The following is a 12,387-nucleotide window of genomic DNA, read 5'->3' as shown; positions in this document are numbered from 1 at the left end:
AGGGCTCCTGGTCCCCCCAGGGACTCAGGCTTGGCTGTAAGAACATGTGCTTCTTGTGCTCATCTGTACACACTGGACAGGTGCACAGGCTTCCAATGGTTTCTACTGGTAAATACAGCCCCTCCTGCCCAGTGGGTCGCACTCATTTATATACACTGGTTGAGGTGGGGCTGTGGAGGTGGCAGAGCCTGAAGCGGAGCCCCTGTATGGATAGATCAAAGCAGCAACTTGTTTTTTTCCCAATGAAACACTACAGCAGGATGGAAGTTTCAGAGGAAGGGGGGAAAAAATCACACAAAACCCAACCAACAATTCTCATGCACTGATTGAACAACCAGACTGAACTTCAGAAGTTCCTGGTAAATCAATCTGCAAGAGAGGGAAATTTCCTGCTTATTCTCTGAGGCTTAAAAAGAACACAGCAGATACCAACCACTGTTAAGATAATAAGTTTCCATGATGCTGTGTATTAGCCAGGAATACGATATCTTCTGCTTTCCACTGACACTGCATATAAGTTGAAGTTGAAGGTTTGGTTAGATGTCAGGGGGAAGTTCTTTACTGTGAGAGTGGTGAGGTGCTGGAACAGCTGCCCAGAGAGGCTGTGGATGCCCCGTCCATCCCTGGAGGTGTTCAAGGCCAGGTTGGATGGGGCCCTGGGCAGCCTGGGCTGGTATCAATGTGGAGGTTGGTGGCCCTGCCTGTGGTGGGGGGTTGGAGCTTCATGATCCTTGAGGTCCCTTCCAACCTGGGCCATTCTGTGACTCTATGATCTCCTCCAAGAAGCACAGCAGTATTCGTGCCCTGCAAGGGTGCTGCAGTGAGCTTGGAGCAGAACTGCTCATATTTATACTGAGCACAGTCACATATAGTCACAGCATCACAGAGAGGGGCAGTCACACACAGTCACACAGCATCCTTCCTATTCACAAGCCCTGAAGCAGCCCATGGGCAGCAGGGATGTGCTGGGATGCTGGGGCAGGCAGTGGTGCTATGCCCTGATCTGAACATGGCAAAGTTACACATCTGCTGACCATTCTGTCTTGTAATATCAGCTTTTGTGCTCCCACATCAATGTCCACATCTCAGAACCAATGGCAGGAATGGCAGGGCTCTTGGAGCTCTGCACAGCTGGGAGGAATGCATGGCTGTGTTCAGGTTTAGTGGAGCAGGTGAGTTTAGTGGAAGCTGATAGGGATGTTTATCACATAACAGCTGGGCAGAGCAGCTGCAGCACACCAGATCAAACAGAAAGGTGCGGTCTGTGCTGCAGGAGAGCCATGGGCACAGGGAGAAGAGGGGAGGATGCAGAGTATTTAATCATAAATATTTCAAGGTATGAAATTCCAAAAGCCTGCCCAAGTAGGTCAGTGGCTGAGCTGGCAGCTTTGGGGAATGCACAAGACATACTGCACAAACTCCCTCCCAGCACCTCGCTGCACTGATCTCTACAGGTGGGGGTTTGTGTAAAGGAAACCACGAGCGTCTCCTGCCTGCAGGGATGGGGCTGTGCTGTGTGTGTGCAGCCAGTGCCCACAGTGCTCATGGCAGACTGCAGCCTGTGAGCTGAGCACTCACATCACAGAGGTCTCCACGTGCTGCTAAGGGCTGGTTTTGGGAAAGGATCTGCATCTCCCTGGAGTTTCACACAGATAAGGTTCAGTGTAAAAATTACAGTCCAACAGTGTTGCAGCATATTGCACAAACCCAGACTGTAAATGCTCTGTGGAGAAAGCAACGAGAGCAGCTCTCCAAGCTGCAGAAGCATCCCCAGAACTTTGACTTTTAAGTTAAAATACTTCACGTTGGGCTTATTCAAAACCTGCCCTACTTCCCCAGAGGGAAAATCCCATCCCCAAATGATAAAATAACAGCTGCTGGCAGCAAATCCAGACCTGACTTATTGAGAATGCTTTGATCAAGGGAGCTGAGCAAAGGCCACGGCACGGAGCTCCAAGTTAGGCAGAAATGTCACGGGGCGGCCTTTAGCCCATATAGAACCTCCTCAGATCCAACCTAAACCTCCCCTGTCTCACTTTAAAACCAAACAAAAAGAAGCACAGGTCAGATCTGGGTAACCAGAGTGGGGCCACGCATTGCCTGGTGCATTGAGCACATCCTTAACCAAGGGGCTGGGAATCCTTGGGGGAACATCATCTGAGAACACAGGGATGCAATGAGGATGGCCAAGAGGAATCCTAAATGGGAAGGTACCAGACTTACGAACAGCAGAAGCAAAGTATGAAGTCATTCATAAACAGCAGAGTTGTGCATCAGATGCCACACAAGAAGGGCTGGATGTGTTTGTACATCCTGGACTGAGACCAAGAAAATCTGTCATAGAAGAAAGGCCCCCAGGATCAAGAGAAGACAGCTTGAGACTGCTGTCAATGAGCAAAATCCACCACGAAATACAACGTTAATCAAAGCATTTTCTGACTCATTATTGATTGGCTGAGAGAACAGATTGTGAGCACAAAAAACACGCAGAAAGATGCGACGAGTGGTCTCCTGGCAAAGGACACACTGAGTATCATCAGGTGGGGGCTCTACTGGTTGTGCTTCTATTAAATATTAATGATTTCAACAGCACAAGTGAGGAAGCTGTGAATGACATCTGTATGGGAATGATTACAAGTGCTTTGGCGGGTAGGATTAGAATTCAGAGTCATCTTGGTAAATTGGAAAATAGTCTGAAATCAAAGAGACCAAATTCAACAGAGACGAGCACACATACAAATGAGAGAAAAACAAATATTCAGAGCCCAGGATAGGGATCGCCTGCTAGGCAGCAGGTTGAAGAAAGGCAACGGTGACAGCTGAGAACAAACTGAACATGAGTTAATAATGTCAACCTGTCAGTGCAGTGATACACACTGGGATCTGCAGACACAGCGTGATGCACGAGATGTGGCAGGAAATGCTCTGGGCCCCGGAGCACAGAGCAGGGCTGGGCTGGATACCTGGGAAAAGCTTTAATTACCAGGAAAGCCACACGTTGGAAGAACTTAATTAGGAAGGGGACAGGATATTTCTTGCTTGTGAAGTGTGAGACAGATTGGACACGGTTTTGTATCTGTCAAACATGGCTTCATTCCACCTTGCCCCGCCTCGGGTGCGCATTGAAGCAATGTGCTTGCAGGATTCTTATTCATGCTGATCAAAATCTTCTCTTTTTGAGCTCTGTCTTCATGGCAGTTTCCATTCCACGCTGTATTTCTGTAGTACCACATCATGCAAGGTTGGGTCAGATCAATGCATTCCAGCACATTCCCTCTGTTCAGAGCCGCTGTACACAAAGTGCTCATGTACCTGCATGGAGAAGATAAGCTGCACGTTGCTCTGTGTCATTTCACAGCAGCACACAACACCAGCTGCCACTGCTTGTGTATCCTTTGTAATATCACCCAGCCCACCGGGATCACTGCAAGAGATTACCAAAGGCAGCAATCTCTGGCCCACTTAGTCCTGCACCAGCAGCTTTCTGAACAATGACCATTTTCCAAGGCTTTGCTTTCAGTCAGCACTGCTGTGCTCAAAGCAGAGCTCTGCAGAGCTGGGCTGCCTCCTCACAAACCTGACCCACAGAATCCCACCCCTCCTCCCAGAATGACAGGCAGGGCGGCAGATGGTATCCAGGCAATCAAGTGACCCACAGATACCTGGTGTACTGATAGGGGAATAAACCTCAGGATCTCAACAGACAGTTGTCCAGACATATGAGCCTTTTAAACCACTTGGGCTGCTTGAAGGAGTGTATAACTTACAGATCATTTGTTCTTTGCTTAAAAATGTCTTCAGCTGAGAAGCCATCGGCCTCTCTCACTGTGAGCAGCCATTTCTTCATGGCTGAGCTGCTGTAGATGTCAAATTCCCAACCCTAAGCCCATCTCATAAGTAGGATATTGAGGTAGGAACACTGTGATGATACATTTTTTCCTGAAAATGCCTCTGGTGACTTTTCCACAAAAAGCATCTCTAACAGAACATTTGGTTTTGGTGACTTTCCTCAATAAAAAGCCTGAACGAATCTGAATATAGAAGTCATAGCTGAAAATGTAGATTTTCTATTTGAAGGCAGAGGGTAGTGCCTAAATAAAGTCTAAATCAGGTCATATTTCATAACTGGATGCTTATAAAGTTGGCATCCATTCCTTGTTATTAGGGTGTTAATTCACAACATAGTTTGGCCATTGCTTTCTATTCTCATTCTGCTTATCATAGAATCACCACACAATCACAGAATGCCCCGGGCTGGAAGGGACCTCAAGGATCATGAAGCTCCAACCCCCCACCACAGGCAGGGCCACCAACCTCCACATTGATACCAGCCCAGGCTGCCCAGGGCCCCATCCAACCTGGCCTTGAACACCNAGCAGCACTATCAATTCACCACATCTCACAGCATCACAGAATGGCCTGAGTTGGAAGGGACCTCAAGGATCACAAAGCTCCAACCCCCCACCACAGGCAGGGCCACCAACCTCCACATTGATACCAGCCCAGGCTGCCCAGGGCCCCATCCAACCTGGCCTTGAACACCTCCGGGCATTCTGCTTAGGTATTATGGAAGAAAGAGAAATAAATACAAGTAACCCTTGGCACGCTCAGGCCCATCTTTTTGTAGCTCAGCAATTTAAGGAGTTTTTACCCTTCCATTTCCTTCAGCTGCTGGCAGAACATGGCACGGTTCTGTCATGCCTACAGAAAGAGGTTGTGCAGCTGAGATGGAAGCATCTCATTCCTTTCTTTTTCACTCCTTCCTCTCCATGTGCAAAGTTTCTCTCCTGAGAGACCATCTACGTACAGCAGAAGTTACCACACAGCATGTTCTGTGGAGTTACAAGAGCCTTTTAAACCAGAGAGAGCACACAGAGCACAGCTCTGTCCAGATCACCATCCTGCAGCTTACAGCCAACATAAACACGTGTATTTAGCATAAGAAAAGATGGAACAAGATGCAGAGCTCCACTCCAGTCCCCAGCCAAACTGCTGCCTCAGATGCACAGGAATTTCCCATTAGCATCTTTTTTACAATGTACTTTTTTATGTACCCACCAGAGGCATCGTGTGAAGTACAAACACTTTCCCCTCTCAGTGAGGCATTTCTGTACTGATATAAGGAGCTCCTGGAGTTCCTTTTTTCTCCTTTGCTCCTTGTAGGCTGAGGAAATGAAAATAGTTTGTGCTGTGTGGTGTGGATCTGGAGGTTGCTGTCACCTGCCCATGAGCAGCACGTGCTCCTCCAGGCGGTTTCATTGGACTGTGACCAGCTGCAGATTCCCAACCAAGAAGCAAAACCTGTGCTGCTGTGCTTTGAGGAGAGGACACAGGGGGCAGCTGGGTTCTTGGAGGCCTCTGCAGGAGCACAGAGGCTGGGTGGGCTCCTCTGCACACAAAGCACAACACACAAGCACGGCTGTCACCCAGTTAACCCGCTTTAAGCTGATAACTTACAGTGATCAACCAGAGCACGTCTACTTTAAAAAGCAGGTTTCAGTGCAGCACGGCAAGATCTGAACCAGGATAAACCAGAACAGACTTTCCTATGTTCCTTCTACCATGTGCACAAAACGCATCTTCCTTCACCTTTGCAAACAGGGGACAATGGTAATTTGTTACGTGCATTAAAACTGTAATACTGCTTTTCGGTACCATCAAGATTACATTAGGATGCTCTGTGTTCCCAAAGGGAAGATTAAAGTGCAGATCTAATAGCATGATTTGTTCTTCAGTGGAGCACTCTTGTGTGGCTTGGAACAAAATATTCCCAGCAGAAAATATCCCAACACGCCTGTGAGAGCAGCTCCTGCATCGCACCAGCTCTGTGGGGAGCTGAAAGCCGCATCTTCTATTTGTGCTGTTGAGTTTTCTTGTGCATTGGTGATGCCTGGATCTGTAGGTAGGTGACCTGTATGCAGGGAAAGCTGATGTCTCGTCTTGCAGAGCACAGCCTGCCATTGCAGAACCCTCAGAGCAGGGCAGCTGCAGCCCAGGGGCAGTGGGAGCAGCTCAGGACCATGATATCAGGGAATGGTCCCTTCAAGGCAGGCAACAGCGTGGGACACACTGAAGGAGCCATGTCTAATTTTGGAGAGCATAGGACTGGTGTACAGCATCTTCTTATTGCACATTCCGGTAGCCATGGAAAGATGAACACAGCTGATGACATAGCACAAATCACAGCAGAAAACCCCAGTGAATCAGCCTTTCCTGTTTCCTCTAAGAAGCCCAAGCTCCTGATCTAAGCACACAGATCTCTCTCTTCCTCTCATCTCCCTGTATTGCACTGTAACCAGATTCCCTTTTGTCTGCAGAGATCATCCCCGCCACCCCAAGGCACTTTTGGAGAAGCCACCTCACACAGCCCTCTGGTTCCCCATGGCTGTCACATACTGACATCCCAGTGTCAGCAGGAGAGGAGCACTGCCAGGCAGCACCATTCAGACATTGGCTCCCATTGCTTCCCCCCACCCAGCCACATGAAGCAACACTCAGTCCAACAGATGGATCCACGCTGGGTTGGATGTCAAAGGCAGCACAGCTGAAAGTTGTGCCATTGAGCACAGGGCACATCCAGCCAGCATCCGTGGGGAGCCAGGGCACACAGCTGCCACAGGGAGCTGGGCCACCTTCTTCTTTTCTGCTCTGAAACTCCACGTGTGGTTTGATTTCTTCTGTGAGATGATTCACAAACCTCTTGCTAAGTCTGCTGCTACACTTCCCACCGAGCCCAGAATCAACACCTTGAGTTTGCTGTGAGAATCTCTGGGTAACCAGAGCCAAAGAACACACAGAACTGCCACCCCATCCTGCACGCTGTGCAGTGCCTGGCAGTCCTGCTGCACTTGGTCTCGTTTCCAATATGAGTCACAGATATCACATGGAAAAATGATGCATCACTGAGCGTGCACTGCATTTCTTCTGATTCCTTATGGAAAATGCTCTTTTGCCCTCAATTCCAAACTCCTCAGTTTTCATTAGGAGCTGCTTTCCCTGTAATGTACCACTTCCACTTTTAATCTTACTTAGGAAGAGACTGAGCTGCTGCCAAGCTTTGCGCTGCTTCACCATATAGGGGAAGATACATGGGGAATCCTTGTGCCACACCAAAACGTCTGTTTTTTTCCTTCCACAAAAACACGATGGCAGCTGATGGAGAATGAGACTCCCAAGCACCTGGCAGGAGAACACTCAAGGCTTAAAACCTGCCCAAGGAGCAGCCAGCTGCTGGAACCCAGTACAGCCCTGCTGGATGTGTGGAGCTCTTCATCCCTTTCCATCTTCTGCTGAAAGAAGAGCTTACAGAGGAAGGCAGTGGCAGGCAGTGCTCTGCAGAATTCAAAAGGCAGACACAGCAGTGCAGAAAGAACAATTAGAGGCCCAATTAACATGCAAGCAATACATCTCTTGAGCAGAAATAAGAACTTGCTAAAAGTGATCTTTGTTTCAGCATTTTCCCCGCTGATTTATTCTGAAGAACCAACAAGGTCTGTGTGTGTATATATATATTTATATATATATATATTTATATATATATATATTCTCGAGCAGAATTGCTCAGCTGGTTATAACACACATCCTATTTGTGGACAGTTTCTCTACTACTGTGCCCATTTAAAACATACTTTACAGCAACCAGGAACACGGCTGCCTTCACAAGCAGCACCTCCTGAGCACCAGCAGAAATGCAGAGCACTGGTGTGAGCAGGGGCAGTTCTGCACCACTCTGTACCCTGGGGTCCAGCAGTGCCTGGACAGGGGCTGCAGGGGGCAGCCCACAGAGCAGCTGCTCGTCCTGTTTTGCTTCCTTGTGGTTTTTTTTGTTTGTTTGTTTTGCTTTTTGCAAGCTCCTCAAATCACAGGTTTCTCTCATTGTCAGGCCCTGGTCCTGTTTGGCACACCTGGCACTGCCAGAAGGTATAGTCAGAATAGTTACATGCTGGAACATGTTGCCCAAGGAGGCTGTGGATGCCCCATCCCTGCAGGCATTCAAGGCCAGGCTGGATGTGGCTCTGGGCAGCCTGGGCTGCTGGTTGGTGACCCTGCACACAGCAGGGGGTTGGAGCTGGATGAGCACTGTGGGCCATTCTGTGGCTCTGTGATTCTATAATTCTATGAATATATGCACATTCCATTTACTAGTCAGAATAACAGCAGAATAAAGGTGGGCCTAAAGAATAGGAAGAAAATAAGTCAAGGAGCTCAAATAAATGAGAATCATTTCATTAGAAAGATGACAAATTAGAGGCAATAGAATGACTAAAATGGTTATTCTCCTAAAGCATATAATTAGCTCTAACCACCCATTACAAGATTTCATCAGAACCAAGGACAGAACAGGTTTAAAACCTCAGCTCCCCTCAGTCCTGCAGTCACTGCACACACTGCCACGTGCTGTGCCGTATCCATGTGGTTCAGGTCACTGTCCCAGCTCCATCCCCCCCCAGCCCCTCAGTGGCCGGGCAGTGTGAGAAGTGGAGAAGCAGACCAGCCCTGGCTCTGTGCAGCACTGCTCAGCAACAGCTGGAACATCAGCATGTTGCCTACATTGCTTTTCTCCCAAAGCCACCGTCAGGCATCACACCACGAAGGGAGGTAGTTCAGTCCCAGCTGACCCCAGGATGGAGGGGCTGCGTGCAGCCGGAGGACGCAGCTCAGCACCTGCAATCAGCTGCACTGAGCAGCTCTGCCAGACATGGTGGCATTTACACACAATTACAGTGGCAGCCTCTGACTGCTTTGTCAAGCTGGATCTCACCAAACCCGGTTTGCTGAAACACCCCAAGCAGTGCCCTCACCCTGCCCCCCTCCTTACAGGTCTCCACATGGTTATGCTTTCCTAAGAAACTCCGCTGGTGTTTTTTCATGGTGTGTTTTTTCAGGGAGCTGCAGACCTTGAAGAAGGAGAACACAGCAGCTGATGGCAGCGGGGTGCTGGAGGCTGCCCTGAGTGCTGGGCTCCAGGCAGCAAGGTGACAGCATGAGGGATTCAGCACAGGGATGCAGAGGCAGCACAGCCACTGCTGTACGGGGAGAGGCCACCGGCACTTGACCTCTGTAATTTGACCAAGGGAAGAGCAACAGCCGATTACATCGCAGCCTTTAGTGCCATCACGGGGAGGTGATTCTGAGAGCAGGCAGCTCTTTAATTTACTAAAAAAAAGACATAATGAGAGACAAAGGCTGGAAGGTGAAACTAAACAAAGCCGGAGTAGGAATGAAGTTAATTAAGCGGTGAAGCAGCTCACCTCACAGGGAGCTGATTGCCCATCATTTGAAGCACTAATTAAGAGATCACCCTACAGGATCCGTGCCAGCAGCAAGGCAGGGTGATGGGGGGCGCTGAGCACGGGGCAGCCCTGCCTGATGCTGTGCCAATGTGGGAAGTGCTCAGCACTCTCTGAGATCCCCAGGCAGCAAGAAGTGCAGGATGAGCAGATATAGGAGCTTACAAGCTGATCTGCAAAGCCTGGGTGTCAAAGTTACTTTTAAAAGCAAGTCTGAGTTCCCCAGATCCTTTTAGCTGAGGTTCCCGAATGAAGTAAAACCTCACCTTACCTGTCACCAGGTAACCAGAGTCAGGCAAGAGGCAACAGCCTCATTTGCACCACGGGAAGTGCAGGTTGGATGTTAGGAAACATATTTTTTTCTCTGAATGAGCTGTGAGGTGTTGGCACAGCTGCCCAGGAGTGGTTGGGTCACCATGCCTGGAGCTGCTCCATAGCCATAGAGATGGGGCACTGAGGGATGTGGGCAGTGGGCACGGTGGGCTGGGGTTGGGTTTGGGGATCTCAGAGGTCTTTTCCAACTTGAAAGATTCTACAGTTCTATAAGTGATTTTAAAAGCCTTTGGGCCCGATGCTGCTGCAAGGAGCCACACCATCATCCCACCAAGCTGAGCTGTGTGGCTGCTGCCACCTGCAGCTCCACGCACACCCAGCCCTGCAGGAACCCGCAGCCTTCTGCCCAGGGAAACTGCACTGCTCTGCTGCTGTGCGAGGCAGAGGAAAAATGACCTAAATACTGCCAAGTATACAGATATCTAGCACTAGCAGTGGTCTGAGCTTCCCAAAATAGCACAGCCAGGGAGCTACAACTATGGAACAGTGAAAGCTCCTGAGAGCAGCAATATTTCAGAAAAGCACCTGAAAAATAATATAGTCTGGCAGATTCCTTTTGCCGCAGGGACTATTTCAGACCACACTGCAACCTTCAGTGGAGAAAAGGCAAAAGAGGAAACGATTCTGAAACACAGGATAGCGACCTTGTGAGCAGGCTGAGGTGCTCCCCAGCTCCAGGCATGGGGTGGCTCTGAGCATCCTGTGCACGAGGAGATGCTGACACCCCATAGAGCAGCCCTGGAACATTCACACCTTGTGGGGGAAGCAAACAGAAATGGCAAAATCAGAGCTAGAGAGTGGATTAAAAAAAGGAAGAAAATACAGAAGAACCATGAGGAAACAGAAGAACCTGCTCTGCAGCTCCCAGATGTTGGGGAGGATGAGAGACAAATGGGAGCCGCAATAAAAGACTCAGTTGCTGTTAGCATGGAGACGAGCAGAAAGCTGAAATCTGCTTTAGTTAAACTGAAATGGCCCCCTAAAGAAAAGGGACCTTTGACCAGGCAGATATTAATACAGGCACATTTAGTACTGCTGTAAAACTCAATTATCTCTGAGGAAGCAGCAATAGAAAACCAAATGATGAAAGAACATAGCAGCTCACTTGACCTCTGAACAACCACTCAGCAAAGCAGCAGCTTTCCCTATGGGATGTTCACCTGGACATGAGGGTGCACGTGACAAATGGGACCGACTGGTCCCAGTGAGGAGGTACCAGGCACAAAGGACACACAATGTCTGTGCTCTTGGTAAAGCCAACCAGATCAGCTCCAAAACCTACCAAATATTTCAGGAAAGTGGTTTATCAGTAACCCAAGGGAACCCAGCACACAAGATTTGAACACAGCAAATACGTGGCCCAAATGACTTCAGGTGGAACCCACACAGAAATCTGCTGAAAATCAATACACAAGAACAGAACTTGAGATTGTCTGACACAACACAGACATTCACATCTGAAGGACATTCGCCTTCATGTCTCACAGACATAATGCATTAAAACAATACAGTTGTCTGTGTTTCCACAGCAGGGAAGAAGGAGAAATCATTCAGAACTGGATCAGAAAATGCACGCACAAAAAAATGGATGTGATGAAAGGCAACTGTGCTTCTATAGAGGAAGGGCAGCCCTTGGGATTCTGGACGCTGTAAGGGATGGATGGGTGAGAGTCGTATTTAAGGGAGTATATAAACAGTAGGGGGAACGGCTGTTTGTGAGGGTGGGCAGAGATAGGACAAGGGGGAATGGTTTGAAACTGAGACAGGGGAGGTTTAGGTTGGATCTGAGGAGGAAGTTTTTCCCCCAGAGGGTGGTGACGCACTGGAACAGGTTGCCCAAGGAGGCTGTGGATGCCCCATCCCTGCAGGCATTCAAGGCCAGGCTGGATGTGGCTCTGGGCAGCCTGGGCTGCTGGTTGGTGACCCTGCACACAGCAGGGGGTTGGGGCTGGATGAGCACTGTGGGCCTTTGCAGCCCAGGCCTTTCTATGACTCTATGTTTCCCAACCTTACTGATTCTATGCCTCTATCTTGACCATCCTTACAAATCTTCTATTGCGGTCTGTCTATTCTTTACATAGAGTGAAGCAAGCAACCATTTGCAGGGTTAAAACCTGCTGCACCTTGGTTCCTCCTGCTCCCAGTCCCTGCCTCCTGGGCGCAGTGCAGCACACACCGTGAGCTCTCGCAGGTCTCAAGGAGGCACAGTGGCGCAGTGGGCACAGACTGCTGGTCTGCACAGAGCAGCTGCAGGGCTGCAGGCTCAGCTCTCACCATGCAGCTGTCACAAACCCTCCATCTCACCTCATTTCCCTCCATGCTTTAACTCGCTGTTGGCCTCAACAAAATTTGTTCCCCTTCATATCTGATCCTCAAAGGAAGAGCTTTGTTACAGAAAGGTGGATCTAACTCTGTTGTCCTCATGCCCCTTTTATATTTTCCTACTTTATTTAGGACACACACTTTTTGCAGGTTGCCTTTGCACTTTTCCTTTCCAGCAGGGTTCGACATGGAGGAAGCAGTGCAAGATGGGGTGCTCACAGCAGGCACGAGGTGCTCAGAGCCTCTCCCCTGCTGTGCCCCACGTGAGCTGGCTCTTCCCAAAGCATTTCTCCTGCATTGCCTGATCCATCAGTTGCCTCACTCCACCACACACAGGTCACCTTCTCAAGTTAAGTATAACTATCACATAGATTTTTGTCTCCCTGCCTTTTACAGAGATGTTTTAGGTTGGCTACAGTCTCTATTACAATATGGTTCTTCA

The sequence above is a fragment of the Coturnix japonica genome, chromosome 5, assembly GCF_001577835.2.
Source record: "Coturnix japonica isolate 7356 chromosome 5, Coturnix japonica 2.1, whole genome shotgun sequence".
Lineage (NCBI taxonomy): Eukaryota > Metazoa > Chordata > Aves > Galliformes > Phasianidae > Coturnix > Coturnix japonica.
This window is presented reverse-complemented; position numbering follows the sequence as displayed.